At 39.3% G+C, this 16,486-nt stretch overlaps 1 pseudogene; it reads left to right on the forward strand.

The window, feature by feature from the left end:
- Positions 1-16,282, forward strand: part of LOC109252546 (60S ribosomal protein L7a-like) — an 89,612-nt pseudogene extending 73,330 nt beyond the window's left edge.
- The last annotated feature ends 204 nt before the right edge of the window (positions 16,283-16,486 follow it).

Raw genomic sequence — 16,486 nt, forward strand, 5'->3', positions numbered from 1 at the left:
TAAGTCAAAGGGCACAAGACATATTTAATAAATATTAATATTTAATATTAATATTTAATACTAAGGCACATATATTAATGTTTATTTATTTTTGAGAGAGAGAGAGAGAGTGTGAGCTGGGGAGGGGCAGGGAGAAAGGGAGACACAGAATCCTGGAGTGGGCTCCAGGCTCTGAGCTGTGAGCACAGGGCCCAATGTGGGACTCAAACTCATGGACTTCAACTCATGAACTGGGAGTGATCATGACCTGAGCTGAAGTCAGACGCTCAATCACCTGAGCCATGCAGGCACCCCTAAGGCACAAAATATTTTAAGTCTCTTCATTCATATAGCCAGATTGGTTTCTGAAAGGTTTTTAACAGCTTTGTATACAAATTCTTGTTTCCTTACCCTTGCCAGAATTGGATATTCCCATTAAGGTTTTTTGATATGTCAAAATATATCTCAATATTTAATATACATATTTTTAGATACTGATGAGGCTGAAATGTGAAAAATATATTTTGTTAGTTATTGAATTTCTCTGTGAATTTTTTTTCTTCATTTTAATTTAATTTATTATTATTATTATTTTGAGAGAGAGAGAGCAGAGGAGGGGGGCAGAGGGAGAGAGAGACAGACAGACAGGGAGAGAATCTTAAGGAGGCTCCAAGATCAGTGTGGAACCTGATGAGGGGGCTTGATTCCACAACCCTGGGATCATGACCTGAGCTGAAATCAAGAGTCAGATGCTCAACCGACTGAGCCAGGTGTCCCATCTGTGAATTTTCTATTCTCTTCTGCTTCTCTGAACTTGAGAATGACTGCTTTGCTCTGCCCTACAGTGACCTAACAGCTTTAGGACTGAATTGTTCAGGAAGGAAGGGAAAGGGAGGAGGAAGGGGAATGGCTTTCCATTGTTTTAAAATGAGTAATCAACCTCATATTGATGCTTCTAGTCTTAGTGATTGATACATTTTAGAATGACTCTTTAAACCATTGTAATATGTTTTACATGTCTGATTTGAAAATTGAAATTTATGAAAATCTGTATTTAACAAATAGCCAACCAATTCTCCAACTACCATGTATTGGAGTAATCTTTTTCTTTTCCAGTGATTTGTGATCCTTCATTAAAAAAAACTGTGTGTGTTCGGCCCCTGGGTGGCTCAGTCAAATAGGTGTCCAACTCTTGGTTTCAGCTCACGTCATGAGGATCTCACAGTTTGTGAGATTGAGCCCAGCTTTGGGCTCTGTTGCTAACAGTGTGAAGCCTGCCCAAGATTCTTTCTCTCTCCCTCTCTCTCTGCCCTTCCTCACTCATTCTCTCTCTCTCTCTCTCTCTCTCTCTCTCACACACACACACACACTTTAAAAAGAAAATAAAATCAGTTTTGAAAAAAAGATATGCTTAGATATTTCCTGTGTTTTGTTGCTATTATGGATGGAATACTTTCTTCCATTCTAGTTGCTTACTTTTAAAGATTATATTTTAATTACATATGTAATTATTAACTACATCTCCTAGAAAAAATAAAGTGTTATTCTGCATAAGGCTAAAAAGTCCCCATGATCATCTTTGATCCTAGCACCTGCAGCAGAGGTACAGAGTTACCAGATGGCCACACAGGTTCAACCTGGATCATATTTTGGTGTGATGCTATCATACAGATATCATCCATGGATTTTCCTATGCATTTACATCATATACATGTCCGTGGGGAACATATGTAATATCGTTTTGTGTAATCTTGTGTTTAACAAAATATATTATACTGTATCATCCAGTCACTTACTCTTTTTTCTCCATGATTTCTCTCGGAGACTTTTCTATGCCAATACTTAGAAACTACCTCATTCTTTTAAACTGCTTAGCAGATAGGTTGTGATTTACTTTGTCATTTTCCTGTGTGTGGAGGTTAGTTTGCTTCCAAGTTTTGTTATTTTAAAACACCCCAAGGAGCCTTCAGGTGCAGCCCTCTTTTGCACAGGTAGAGTGGTTTCTATAGATACATCCTTTGAAGGAGTCTTACTGGATCACAGAATGTACATTTAAACACATTCATAGATGTGCCAAATTATTCTCCAAAGTAGCCAGTAGTGTATATAAGATTACCCATTTCTTCATACCACTGATAACACTTAAGAATATCAAACAAATCAATTGTGGCTAATCTGGTAGGTGACATAGCAATCATATTGTTGTTTTAATTAGTCTATTTAAAGTTTTTGGCTATCAGTGAAAATTGAACATCTTTACCTGTTTACTGTTTGTATTTCTTCTTCTATGACTTGCCTATTCATATCCTGGACGTGTTTTTCACTTGAACACGTCGTATGTGACAACATGACGTATGTTCATCTTTTCTTTTCTTTTTTAATTTTTAAAAATGTTTTTATTTTTAAGACAGAGAGAGGCAGAGCATGAGTGGGGATGGGGCAGAGAGAGAGGGAGACACAGAATCCAAAGCAGGCTCCAGGCTCTGAGTTGTCAGCACAGAGCCCGATGTGGGGCTCGAACTCACGAACCGTGAGATCATGACCTGAGCCAAAGTCGGACGCTCAACCGACTGAGCCACCTGGGAGCCCCTCACATTTTCTTATTATATTATGGTTCTTATGTACTCTGGATCTTTTGTCTGTAAATTTTTTGTTTATGGTAACTTTTACCATACAGGTTTTAATTTGAATTTAGTCAAGTTTATCTACTTTTTGAATTTTGCTTTTTATATCTTTTTAAAAAGGCCCTCGTGACTATAAAGTCCTGAAAATATTCTCCTATTTTTTCTTTTAAAATTTTTACTATTTTGACTTTCATGCTCAGTGCAGAGCTCAACTCAGGTTTGAACTCATGACCATGAGTTCAAGACCAGAGCTGAGATCAAAAGTCAGGCACTTAACTGACTGAGCCACCCAGGTGCCCCTCATGACAACTTGTATGAGGGAGGCATCATTGTCATTTTTTAAAATGTTTGTTTGTTTATTTAGTTAAAGAGCAAGAGAGCAAGGGAGAGGCAGAGAGAGAGGAGAGAGAATCCCAAGCAGAAGACATGAATAGATACTTTTCCAAAGACATCCAGATGGCCAACAGATACATGAAAAGATGCTCAACATCACTCATCGTCAGGGAAATACAAATCAAAACTACACTGAGATACCACCTCACACCAGTAAGAATGGCTAAAATGAAAAACTCAGGAAACAACAGATGCTGGCAAGGATGTGGAGAAATGGAAACCCTCTTGCACTGTTGGTGGGAATGCAAACTGGTGCGGCCACTCTGGAAAACAGTGTGGAGGTTCCTCAAAAAATAAAGAATAGAACTATCCTATGACCCAGCAATTGCACTACTGGGAATTTATCCAAAGGATTCAGGAGTGCTGATTCATAGGGGCACATGTATCCCAATGTTTATAGCAGCACTTTCAACAATAGCCAAATTATGGAAAGAGCCTAAATGTCCATCAACTGATGAATGGATAGAGAAGATGTGGTTTATATATACAATGGAATACTACTTGACAATGAGAAAGAATGAAATCCTTCCATTTGTAGCAATGTGGATGGAACTGGAGGGTATTATGCTAAGTGAAATAAGTTAGTCAGACAAAGAGAGATATATGTTTTCACTTGTATGTGTAACTTGAGAAACTTAACAGAAGACCATGGGGGAAGGGAAGGGGAAAAAATAGTTTCAAACAGGGAGGCAAACCATAGAGACTCTTAAATACAGAGACCAAACTGAGGGTTAATGGGGGGGTGGGGAGAGGAGAAAATGGGTTATGGGCATTGAAGAGGGCACTTGTTGAGATGAGCACTGGGTGTTTTATGTAAGTAATGAATCATGGGAATCTACTCCCAAAACCAAAAGCACACTGTATACACTGTATGTTAGCCAACCTGACAATAAATTATATTAAAAATTTTTTTTAAAGTATTCATGTGTAGGATTGGGGCACCTAGGTGGGTCAGTTGGTTAAGTATCGACTCCTGGTTTCAGCTCAGGTCATGATCTCAGTTCATGAGTTCAAGCCCTGTGTTGGGCTCCATTTTGCCAGTGTGGAGCCTGCTTGGGATTCTCTCTCTCCCTCTCTCTCTCTGCCCCTCCCCTGCTCATGCTCTCTCTCTCTCTCTCTCTCTCTGTCAAAATAAATAAATTAAAAAAAAACTTTAAAAAGGTATTCATGTGTAGGATTTAAAGCAATGAAAATAGCTAATGTGTGTTTAATATGAGGCAGATATTGTTCCCTGTGTTTTATGTGTACTCATTTAAGTTTCAGGACTTTTTTTCTCTCTCTTTAAAAAAAAGTTTTTTTAAATGTTTATTTTTGAAGGAGAGGGAGAGAGACAGAGCATGAGCTGGGGTTGGGCAGAGAGAGAGGGAGACACAGAATCTGAAGTGGGCTCCAGGCTCTGAGATGTCAGCAGAGAGCCCAATGTGGGGCTTAAACTCACTGAGATCATGACCTGAGCCGAATTTGGATGCTTAACCAACCTAGCCACCCAGACACCCCTTTTTTTCCCTTTTTTAAAGTAGGCTTCATGCTTGGTGCATGAAATCATGACTCCAGGCTTGAACTCATGACTGTGAGATCAAGACCTGAGCTGAGATCAAGAGTCAGTCACTTGACTGAGCCACCCAGGTGCCCTTCATGACAACTTTTATGAAGTAGGCTTCACTGTACGTTTTTAAATGTTTGTTTGTTTGTTTGTTTAGAGAGCAAGAGAGCAGGGGAGAGGCAGAGAGAGAGGAGAGAGAATTTCAAGCAGGATTCACACTTAGTGCAGAGCCTGATGTGGGGCTCTATCTCTCCCATCACGACTGTGAGACCATGACCTGAGCTGAAATTGAGTCAGACACTTAATCACCTGAGCCACCCAGGCACCCCACCGTTGTCATTTTTGTTTAAAAACCGAGAAAGCTGAGGAACAGGAAAATTAAGTAAGTTATCCAAATTCACACAGCTAGAATGTGATGGAGGCTGTCTGGGAACTCTTTTCAGTGTGATTTCAGAGGTAATATTAACTATTCCACAGCCTCTCTTTATACTGGGTTCTGCTTGAGCAGCCTTGAGAGGTTGAAGGTCCTAGCAATGCAATAACAAAAGATAAATAAAAGGCATAAGGATTAGAAAGGAAGAAATGGAACTTTTTCTAAGAAAATATAATTGCCTTGTCTCAAAAGAACCTACAGATAAACTTGCCATTTATATATTTAAAATGTACAAATTTAGCAAACTTTATGGATACAAAAGTAAATTAAAATTGTATATGCTAGTAACAAAAACTTAGGACATAAAACTTTAAAAATACTATTTGTAGTGACATCAAACAACAAAAGTAACAACAATAACAAATGCCCAGAAATAACATTCTTGATTGAAATTAAAGAAGGCAATAAATGAAAAAATATACCATGGTCATGAACTAGAGGACTTAATATTGTTAAAATGGCAGTTCTTCCCAGATTGATTTACAGATTCAATGCAATTGAAACAGATTTTTTTAGTTGGATTCCATTTATTTATTTATTTATTTATTTATAAATGTTTACTTATTTTTGAGAGGGAGAGGGACAGAGTGTGAACAGAGGAGGGGCAGAGAGAGAGGGAGACACAGAATCGGAAGCAGGCTCCAGGCTCTGAGCCATCAGCACAGAGCCCGACGCAGGGCTCAAACTCACAAACTGCGAGATCATGACCTGAGCTCAAGCCGTATGCTCAACCAACTGAGACACCGAGGTGCCCCTACTAAGATTTGAAATGAATTTTGATAACTTGATTCTCAAACTCATATGGAAATGCAAAAATGCTGAGAAGAGCTAAGACAATCTTGACAAAGACCAAATTTGGGGGACTTTAACTGCTAGGCATCAAGACTTATTAATAAAGCTATAGTAACTAAAATAATAGACAAATTGATATATAGAATAGAATATAGGATCTAGAAACAGACCCTCATGCAGTCATCTGATTTAGGAAGAGTACTACTACAGTGACATGAAGAAATGATGATCTTTTACTTAAATGGTGCAACTGAAAAACCTTGACCCTCTACTTCACATCATGTTCTGCTTATCTGTCACTGCATAATAAACACCCCAAACTGTAGTGGCCTAAAACAACAGTTATTTTATCATAATTCAATTTTGTGTGCCAGGAATTTGGGTAAGGTTTATTTGGGTAATTCTCCTGCTCAATGTGGTGTTAATATTGGTGGTATTCAGCTGGTGGATGGGATGATCTGGAGGGTCCATGGTGACTTTACTCACCTATCTGGCCCCTCAGTGGGTTCTGATGGGTTGGAAATCTAGGCTCAGCTGGGACTATTAATTAAAACATATACTTGTCTTCTCCAGCATGGTGTTCTCAAATAATTGGGCCTATAAGGTGGCAGCCCAAAGCTTCCTGAGTGTTCCAAGAGGCCAAGATTAAAGCTGTAAGGCTTTTTCTAACCAGCCTCAGAAGTCTCAGAATGATATGTATGCCACATTCTATTGGTCATGTAAGTCACTAAGGCTAGCCCAGAATCACAGGGGTGGCATCTAGACTTGGCCTCTCAATGAGAAGTTCAGCAAAGAATTCGGGCCATCTTCATCATTCTAGGTGGATCATAGACCTAAAGGTGAAATATAAAACAAGGCTTTTAGGAGAAAGCATGGGAGAAAAATCTGTATGACCTTAGGAGTAGGGAAAGATTTCTTAACACAGAAAGCATTAGAACTACTCAATCAATAAGACAGATAATTCCATACAATGTTGGTTAAAGGTGACTTAAACAGGATATATAAATGGCCATAAGAATATGAAAATGTGCTCAACATCACTAGTTATTGGGTAAATGCAAATTAAAACCACAAATCCACCCACCAGAATGGCTAATACTAAAAGGATTGACAATTCCAAGTGTTAACAAGGATGTGAGGCAATTAGAATTCTTACACACTGCTGACAGAATTGTAAACTGATACATCCACTTACAAAAAATGAACATATGCATATCTCGTGACCTAGAAAATCCACTCTCAGAGGTATACTCATCAATAATAAATGCATATGCTCACCAAGAAAATGTAACAATGTTCACAGTATATGACCTTTATTAAAAAATTGGGAAACAACCCAGATGTCCATCGACAGTAGAATTATAAATTAATTGTGGTATATTAATGCAATTTTTGTTATAATACTAATAAAAATAGAACAAATTATAGCTACCATATGACAAGGTAGATGAACATTATAGATTTAATGGTGAGCAAACGAAGCCAAGAACAAAAAAGCACATACTGTAAGATTCCATTATGGGGAGCTCAATAAAGGCAAAATTAATCATGGTGACAAATCAGAATAATGATTCCATCTGGGGTATATTGACTGGGAGGGAACCATCTGAGGTGGTGCAATTATCCTGTGTTATGATCTGTTGGGGAACACTCATACGTTGAGCTCTGCATATAAAGTTTGTGCCCTTTTCTCTACATACATCAATAAAAAAGTTAAAAATTTTCAAGTAAAAGCTTAACTGAAAAAAGGCATGTACTATGCAAATGCTCTAAGACACAGGATGTTTCCAGTCTGTCTACATACCCGTTCATAACTGCTATGGTCTGAATATATGGTCCCTCCAAAACTCACATGTTGAAAACCTAATACTCCAGGTAATGGTATTAGGAGACAGGGTCTTTGGGAAGTGATTAGGTGGCAAGGACAGATCTCTCATGAAGGAGATTAGTTCCCTTATAAAAGTGGCCCCAGAAAGCTAGCTTGTCTTTCCACCATGCGAGCTTACTAGAGAATTCTGTGATCCAGAAGAGGACACTCATCTTTGCACCATGATCTTGGACTTTCAGCCTCCAGAACTGTGAACAATAAATTTCTGTAATTTATAAGGCATCCAGTCTGTGGTATTTTGTTACGCCAGCCTGAATCGACCAAGACAATAATCATACCTGGAGAGGCCCATTAAAAGATTGGATTCACAATATGAAATTTAAGAAATTTTATATGTTTAGAAATACTTTAATGAGTAAATGTAACAACAATAAAGATCATTCGCAAGTTTGCTATAAACTCCCAATCTCCCTCTCTGAAAGTCTGAGAGGAACGATCTTCAGTGTGGTTAGGGAGAGAGCCTCCAGCCTGGTCTGATCTAGTGTATGGTCCTGTTTTCTTTGCCTGATTTGGATTTGGATTCTGCTCATTCCTTTCTTCCTGTCATGTTTTTAATGTTCCCTACCGTCGATGTTAGGAACATGTGATTCCTTGCTAGACCCATCTCCATTCTCTGTTTAGAAATGTGGCTCCTTCCACCAAGCCCCGCACAATGCACCTGTTTGCATGATATGTCAACCTGGAAGTATCTGTGTTCTAGTACTGCTCCCCAAATCTTTCCAAGCTGGGCCCTCTGAATTCACTCCTTCACCTAACAAAGCCAGTGTGTTTATTCACCGTGAGCAGGGCTCTTAAAACAATTTTGGAAGCCCTATGTCATTTCAGATTTATTAAAATGTTTTCATAGCCATATAACATTTTTTTTGCTATAAATTTTTTTGAAAGGATTTTTTTGCTTTCTAAATAACTTAGCTGCAAGTAAGTTCCTTAAAATACCACAGGGTGTGATTTCTTGCCAATATTGGGAAGTGATAAAATGTAACTTAAAAGTAGATTTCAAATATAATGACTTTTTAAAGTATTTTATTTATTTTATTTATTTTTGAGAGAGAGAGAGATAATGGGGGAGAAGAGCAGAGGGGGAGAGAGAGAATCTCAAGCAGGCTCCGTGCTCAGTGCAGAGCCTGATATGGGGCTTGATCTCATGACAGTGAGATCATGACCTGAGCTGAAATTAAGAGTTGGACACTCAACCAACTGAGCCACTCAGGTGCCCCTCAAATATAATGATTTTAAAATCAACACTAAATTTGGGGCACCTGGGTGGCTCAATCAGCTGAGTGTCCAACTCTTGATTTTGGCTCAGGGCACGATCCCAGGGTCATGGGATTGAGCCATGTGTCAGGCTATGTGCTGAGCATACAGCCTGTTTAGGATTCTCTTTCTCTGTCCCTATGCCCCTCTCCACCTCTCTCTGTATCTCTAAAAAAAATTTTTTTAATCAACACTAAATTTAATAATTAGTAAAATAATTTAACTTATAATTAATCATTAATTTGATAATCAATGCTTTATATTTTTATTAAAAATTTTTTGGGGCGCCTGGGTGGCTCAGTCGGTTAAGCGGCCGACTTCGGCTCAGGTCATGATCTCGCGGTCCGTGGGTTCGAGCCCCGCGTCAGGCTCTGTGCTCACAGCCCAGAGCCTGGAGCCTGTTTCAGATTCTGTGTCTCCCTCTCTCTGACCCTCCCCCGTTCATGCTCTGTCTCTCTGTCTCAAAAATAAATAAACGTTAAAAAAAAAAAATTAAAAAAAAATTTTTTTAGTTGACACACAATGTTACATTAGTTTCAGGTGTACAACATAGTGATTATGTTGTACATTATGCTGTGCTTACTACAAGTATAGCTATCATGTCACCATACAATGCTATTACAATATCATTGACTATATTCCCTATGCTGTATTTTTATTCCTGTGATTTATTCATTCCATAACTGGAAGCCTTTATCTCCCACTCCCCTTCACCCATTTTGCCCATTCCCCAACACCCCCTTCCCTCTGACAACCATCAGTTTGTTCTCTGTATTTTTAGGTCTGATTCTGCATTTTGTTTTTTAGACTCTGAATATGGGGAAAGTCATATGGTATTTGTATTTCTCAATCTGACTTACTTCAATTAGCATTATACCTTCTAGGCCCATTGGTGGTGTCCCAAATGGCAAGATCTCATCCTTTTTCATGGCTGCATGATGTTCCTGTGTGTGTGCATGTGTGTGTGTATGTGTGTGTGCGCGTGTGTATCACATATTCTTTACCCATTCATCTATTTTTAATTTTTTTTAATGTTTATTTATTTTTGAGAGAGAGAGAGAGAGAGAGAGAGTGAGTGGAGGAGGGGCAGAGAAAGAGGGAGACACAGAATCCAAAGCAGGCTCCAGGCTCTGAGCTGTCAGCACAGAGCCTGATGTGGGGCTCAAACTCATGAATTGTGAGATCATGACCTGAGCCGAAGTCGGATGCTTAACTGACTGACCCACCCAGGTGCCCCTTTACCCATTCATCTATTGATAGACACTTAGAGTGCTTCCATATCTTGGCTATTGTAAATAATGCTGCTATAAATATAGGGGTGCAAATGTTTTTTCAAATTAGTGTTTTCATTTTCTTTGGGTACATACCCAGTACTGGAATTACTGGATCAAAAGGTATTTCTTTTTTTAATATTTTGAGGAGACTCCATACTGTTTTCCACAGTGGCTGCACCAACAGTTCATGAGGGTTGCCTTTCCCCCACATCCTTGCCAAAACTTGTTATTTCTTATCTTTTTTATTTTAGCCATTCTGACAGTTGTGATATCTCATTGTAGTTTTGATTTGTATTTCCCTGACAATGAATGACATTGAGCATCTTTTCATGTGTCTGTTGAGCATCTGCACATCTTCTATGGAAAAATGTCTCTTCAGGTCCTCTGCCCATTTTTAAATCAGATTATTTCTTCTTTTTTTAAAAATTTTTTTTAATGTTTAATTTTGAGAGAGAGAGAGACAGAGCGCGAGCAGAGGAGGTGCAGAGAGAGAGGGAGACACAGAATCTGAAGCAGGCTCCATGCTCTGAGCTGTCAGCACAGAGCCCGACGCGTGGCTCAAACTCACAGACTGTGAGATCATGACCTGAGCTGAAGTCGGATGCTCAACCGACTGAGCCACCCAGGCACCCCTAGATCAGATTATAAAAGAAGCCTGATTGTGTAGTTTCCATGCAAGTTCTCTTTCTGTGTATCTGTTCTCTTCTGTAATTGGTCTGCTCTTAGTTGTGCCAGTAGGAGGAGGGTTTCAGAATTTGTTTTCACTGAAAGAATCATTTCCTAATTAGAGTCAAAGCAGCAAAGGAAGCCTCCATTGAGTTGAGACACAAATGCCCGTGTTGGTTAAAGCATTAAACATACTCTCTCCTTGTCACTAGCCCTGCATAAGAATCAGGATAGAGATGTCACTGTACAATTTAACCATTTTGTGATGGATATAATGTCATGAATATCAGGTTTTTAAAAATATTTTTATTTATATTTGAGAGAAAGAGACAGCACGAGTGGGGGTGGGGGCAGAGAGAAAGGGAGACAAAGAATCCGAAGCAGGCTCCAGGCAGCACAGAGCCCAATGCGGGGCTCGAACTCCTGAACCATGAGATCATGACCTGAGCCGAAGTTGGACGCTTAACCGACTGAGCCACCTAGGTGCCCCATGAGTATCAGTTTATGGTGAATATCATATCTCAAAAGTGGTCCATGGACTGGGGCTGGGCCACCACTATCAGTAGCCAACAAATAGATAAGAACAGAAAATGAGAGTATTTAGAACATTATAAGGGCAATTTGAGAGAGTAATTTTATTCTGTGGAAAGTAATAATAAGAAGTTGGGCTGTTTTTTAAGTTATTTTGTTTAGTAACTTATTTTTATTATATTTTTCAAAGGTATTAGATCATGATGGGCTAGGGAAAAAAGGTCCTTTGCCATAGATGGTATGAGAAACACTGATGTACACCACACTTAAATATAGTTAAGTTCTTGACACACACTTATTTCAACAAGTAAATTAATCATCATGTGGTTTTGGCCATAAACGATAAGTTTCCTTCTAGATATTGAATTTCTCATTTGAAAAAGCCCTCTGTTCTGAAACGTCTCATGTTATGTGTGGTAATGAAGAAATTCCTCTGAGTGCAAAGATTTTTAGAGAAAACTGATACAATCTTGATAAGCTATTCAGTGACAAACTATATGTTTAAGTAGAAGTACCTTCTTGCCCTTGCCCTTGAAAATTGCCAAAGAATCAGTGTGAACGCCAAAAGCAGATTCTCTTTCATCATGAGCCTGTACAATGTACAGTACACTTGGGTGATACATATATATATATATATATATACACATTTTTTTGCCTTCACATATGTGAATATGATTTCATGGAGTTTTCCAAATCCTTAGTAATCTTTTCCTAAAGCAATAGACTGTGGTTAAATGCAAATAGGTGAATAACTCTGCCATGATATTTTTTATTTGATATTCTTTTTTTCTTGATGACAAGACTTTTTACATTTAAAGTTTACATTCGGGGCGCCTGGGTGGCTCAGTCGGTTAAGCGTCCGACTTCGGCTCAGGTCATGATCTCATGGTCTGTGAGTTCGAGCCCCGCGTCGGGCTCTGTGCTGACAGCTCAGAGCCTGAGTCTGCTTTGGATTCTGTGTCTCCCTCTCTCTCTTACCCTCCCCCGTTCATACTCTGTCTCTCTCTGTCTCAAAAATAAATAAAAAAAAAAATAAAGTTTACATTTAAAGGTGATTAGACTTTTTAAAAAAAAAATTTTTTTTAATGTTTATTTATTTTTGAGACAGAGAGAGACAGAGCATGAATGGGGGAGGGGCAGAGAGAGAGGGAGACAGAATCGGAAGCAGGCCCCAGGCTCTGAGCCATCAGCCCAGAGCCTGATGCGGGGCTCTAACTCACGAACCGTGAGATCGTGACCTGAGCTGAAGTCGGACGCTCAACCGACTGAGCCACCCAGGCGCCCCTAAAGGTGATTAGACTTTTATGCTATAAGAAATATGAATGGAACATTTAATTTATTAAAGCAACTTTTATGGGGATTGAGATAGAGAGGGATTGAAATGCCACATTAATTTTTAAAATCTTTTTACCATTTATTTCCATGCATGTGACTACAGTATATTGAATTTTCAAATATGCTAATTGACCCATTTCAGCCAGTACCCAGGTTGGCCAGAGGTTTTGTTTATCTAAATATTCACGGCTTTAAATAACAACTGAAAGGCACAGAGATGACTTAATCATATATAAAAGATGGAAAACAAGATCATCAACCTCTAACGACCTTGTTTTTGTTCTCATCCCTCATCTTTCATGATCTTTCTCCATTGTTAGATACTGTTGACCACTTCTGTCGGCACTGGGTTGATTCAATCTGCTACCTGCTTCTCCTCATCACCACCTGCCCCGCTCCGTTCTCCTGTCACTTAAGTGTGGGAGTAGCTCATGTCTGGTGCTCAGCCTTCTTCTTGATTGTACCTCACGTGGGAGAGTGTGGCTTTGACTATCAGATGAATGGCTCCTAGAAGGGAATGATGTCTTTCAGCTCTCTCTCTTCCATGTTTCTGTCTACAAATTCAGCATTACAGCATGGCACATGGAATACTGAAATGTTCCCAGTGATCAAATATTAAATAATTCAGCTAATGATTTTCTTCTTTCAATAGTGACAGAGTCTCTATTTTTTGCTTCCCAGACTCTTTGTAGCTAACTTGAAACAAAGCAGAAATGACAGAGGGGAAAAAAAACCACAATTGCTCTTGTTAAAATTAAAATTAAAACTGCCAGTTATTTTAACAGCAAAAGATGGGTTTATTCAGGAATGAAAGAGAATTGCAATCTGGGACAAACAGGCTGTCATAAAACTGTAGGCAAGTCTGGTGGACAAAGGAGAGGTACGCTTTTTTAAGAAGAAAGGGGGCATGTTGAGAAGGCTGTTATGAACTAAAAGTCCATTGCTGTAAACTAAGAGTTTGAAGTGTGGTGGCTTCTCATTGACTGAGCTGTTGTAGGGGTGGGGAGATGGGGGTGGGTGTTGGAGTAGGGAATGAGGAAAGTATCTCTTCTTCTGGCTGGAATAGTAGAGTTGTATCCATGTACAAGGTCAAGTCTGGGCAAGGTCAAATCTGGCTCTTCCTGTTGGGTCTGTAATTGACTATGATTGTAGTTCATGAGAGCTCCCCCTGCTGAAACTTCCTGACTCCATTTTAATGAGGTTTCCTACTACTAATTTTCACTTTCTCAAGGAGCTTAAATTCCAGTAGTGCATGCACAGAATGAAATAAGTTCCATATCAGAAGTATGCACAATGGACGTGCTGTGGGAACACAGAGTAGAAAGTTGGATACAATCAAATGGTGGGCATTAAGGCTGAGGAAAGTGTAGGTGGGGGCAATAGCATATACAGCCTAATGGAGACTTAGCAAGTGTTCTTTTGGTTCAATAGGCTGAGAAATGAATCAAAATTAAGAGCTCAAGAATGGGAAGAAGGATGTAAAGCAAAAATCAGTAAGCAGACAGGCCAGTAAATTTTAGAGTTGTTACTAAGATTATAACACAATGAAAATGTAAACAATATTTCTTAGAAGATAAGATATATAAAGTAAGAAAAAACAGAATAATTGTTTGGATCGGAGAGCTCAGTTAAAACTAGTAAGATAGGTAGGGGAGAGGTTGTCGTATTTCACAGGGGGAAATCATGATTGATTTTTATACAGAAATATGGGTTCAGATGTATTTATTATGATAACTATTATGTCAAGATGACAATAGTATAAATAGGGCTTATGACCAGTAAGTTCTAGAAAACAAGAAAAAGCTAATACAAGTCAATGCAGCAAAAGATAGGATTATAAAGAAGGGAAATAGCAAGAAGTATAAAAATAGAAAGCATACAAGATGATATACTAAGCACATTGCTTAGAATAATTAATATGAGTGCTCCAAATGTCCCTATTATAAGACTAAGACTCCTAGGCTGGCCTTCAAACGCAAAATCCAAATATTGCTATTTACATACTACAGATACACTTAAACCTGAATGACCAGATAGTTCAGAATAAGGACATTTAGCTTCCACGCTAAAAAGTGTGTGTAATATGTGAAGAGAAAAGATATGCTTTCTGTGATTAATGAAAATTGACAAGTTTTCAAGAGAAGTATTGATAGTCTACAAAAATGTGCTGAATTCTAGGAGAGATTATCTAAAGGGAGTATAGTCTTTTAAAAGAAAGAAAAACCCAGAGAAGATCAAAAGTGAGATAACTTCTTGAAAATCAGATCAGTCTTGTACCTTCTTAGAAAACTTAAGATCTATGAGAGAGATGCTAAAATATGCTGTCTCAATGAACGTGTTACTGCTTCAGAGACACAAAATTAGAGGTATTTTTGCATGAGATCTGATGTTCCAAAGTGATTCTGAAGTAAAGTGGGCATGGTACACACATAGTTGAAAATAAAACTCAATTTTCCGATGAATGAGTGAGTTGCTAATAACTAAAAATGTTAAAAGGTTTTATCTTGTGTTCCTAATGAATTCTTTATTGTCTTTGAATTTTCTATTAACATGCTAAGTATTCAAAATATCTGTATTTAGGAAATCACATAAAATTGAAGGCAATGGCTCTCTCCTCCGCCCATCGAAGATGCCAAAAGGAAAGAAGGCTAAGGGGAAGAAGGTGGCCCTGGCCCCTGCTGTTGTGAAGAAGCAGGAGGCCAAGAAGGTGGTCAATCCCCTGTTTGAGAAAAGGCCCAAGAATTTTGGCATTAGACAGGACATCCAGCCCAAAAGGGACCTTACCTGCTCTGTCAAATGGCCCCACTACCTCCAGCTGCAGTGGCAAAGGGCTATTCTCTATCAGTGTCTGCCTCCCAGATTAACAAGTTCACCCAGTTCTTGGACCACCAAACATCTCTCAGCTGCTTAAGCTGGCCCACAGGAAGAGACCAGAGAAAAAGGAAGAGAAGAAGCAGAGATCGTTGGCCTGGGCTGAGAAGAAAGCTGCCAGCAAAGGGGATGTCCCCACTAAGAGGCCTCCTGCCCTTCAAGCTGTGGTTAACGCTGTCACCACCTTGATGGAAAACAAGAAGGCTCAGCTGGTGGTGATTGCATATGGTGTGGATCCCATTGAGCTGGCTGTCTTCCTGCTTGCCCTGTGTCGTAATATGGGGGTTCCCTGTGGCATCATACAGGGGAAGACTAGGCTGGGGCATCTGGTTCACTGGAAGACCTGCACCACTGTCACCTTCACACAAATTAACTCAGAAGACAAAGGGGTTCTGGCTAAGCTGGTGGAAGCCAGCAGGGCCAGTGACAATGACAGATATGATGAGATAGCCTGTCACTGGGGAGGCAACATCAGGGTCCAAAGTCAGTAGCTCGCATTGCCAAGTCAGAGAAGGCAAAGGCTAAAGGTCACCAAACTGGGCTAAGTGGACGCTGTTGAGTTTTCTGTACATAAAAGTCATAAAAAGTTCTCTTTCGGCCAATGTCAAAAAAATTGAAGGCAAATGATAAACCAGAAGGAAAAAAAAAACCTGTATAATGGACAGCAAACGGACACCGCTAAAGTATTCAGCTCTCTCATGTAGAGGGATCCACTTTCTCTTCTTCACAGAATCCCTGCACGGGCCATCAAAGTAGAATTTTCAACCATGTGGTAGAAAAGGAAGAGAATTTCCACCCTAAAATCTGTCCTACTCAAAGCTTCAGTGAGATTGAGATTAAGAGAAGGAATTGATCATGAAGGGGTACCACTTACACAGGCTGACTCTGTGCTGGTGATTGGGG

Source organism: Panthera pardus, unplaced genomic scaffold, assembly GCF_024362965.1.
Source record: "Panthera pardus isolate Hobbes unplaced genomic scaffold, ASM2436296v1 HiC_scaffold_21, whole genome shotgun sequence".
Classification (NCBI taxonomy): domain Eukaryota; kingdom Metazoa; phylum Chordata; class Mammalia; order Carnivora; family Felidae; genus Panthera; species Panthera pardus.